The sequence below is a fragment of the Labrus bergylta genome, chromosome 21, assembly GCF_963930695.1.
Source record: "Labrus bergylta chromosome 21, fLabBer1.1, whole genome shotgun sequence".
Lineage (NCBI taxonomy): Eukaryota > Metazoa > Chordata > Actinopteri > Labriformes > Labridae > Labrus > Labrus bergylta.
Genome location: NC_089215.1, coordinates 9,714,680 through 9,715,350, shown reverse-complemented (window position 1 = coordinate 9,715,350; position 671 = coordinate 9,714,680).

Genomic DNA, 671 nt, shown 5'->3' with positions numbered 1-671 from the left:
GTATGCTCCCTGCGTCATGGCCTTCAACATTGTTCCTCCTCCACAACAAACCGACATCAAAAAACATAATTTCTTCTTTGCTCAGGTATACAACGCCTTTCCTCTGTCCTCCAATGTAATATAACCATCATGGACACTCACATGTATACATCGCCCGTCTGACGGTTCAACGTTCAAGGATAAGCCCTGCACAGATGCTTTAATTGTGTATGTTGTATACATTCAAAGGGAACAATGAAGAGTCCCGTATTTTCTTGATCATACCTGAACCCACAACCCTTGTTTCAGTTCTTCTTGTCTTGGGATTCAAAGAACAAGCCGGCCCTGTTAATACAGTTTTGTTTGTTTGCTTGGATACTTTGTGGATTGAAACAAACTTAAAATAAATAATAAATCAATTCTGCTCTCCTTGGTGTAAGGAGGGAATCCATATAAAACAGTTTTTATGTATACCGTTTTCTAAAGCTGTTGTTGATCCGTTGAGAACGTTACCAAGGTAAAGGCCAACCCAAACAACCCTGCTGCTTTGACTGCAACGAAAACGCCGCGTGCTGTTTATTATACAGAGACTTTGTACAACAGAATCCTCAAACAAACTACCCATGGAGGATCTGAAGAGCAGTAACGGCAAAATGAAGTGTATGAATGTCATTGGCACTGAGTCTCTCCCT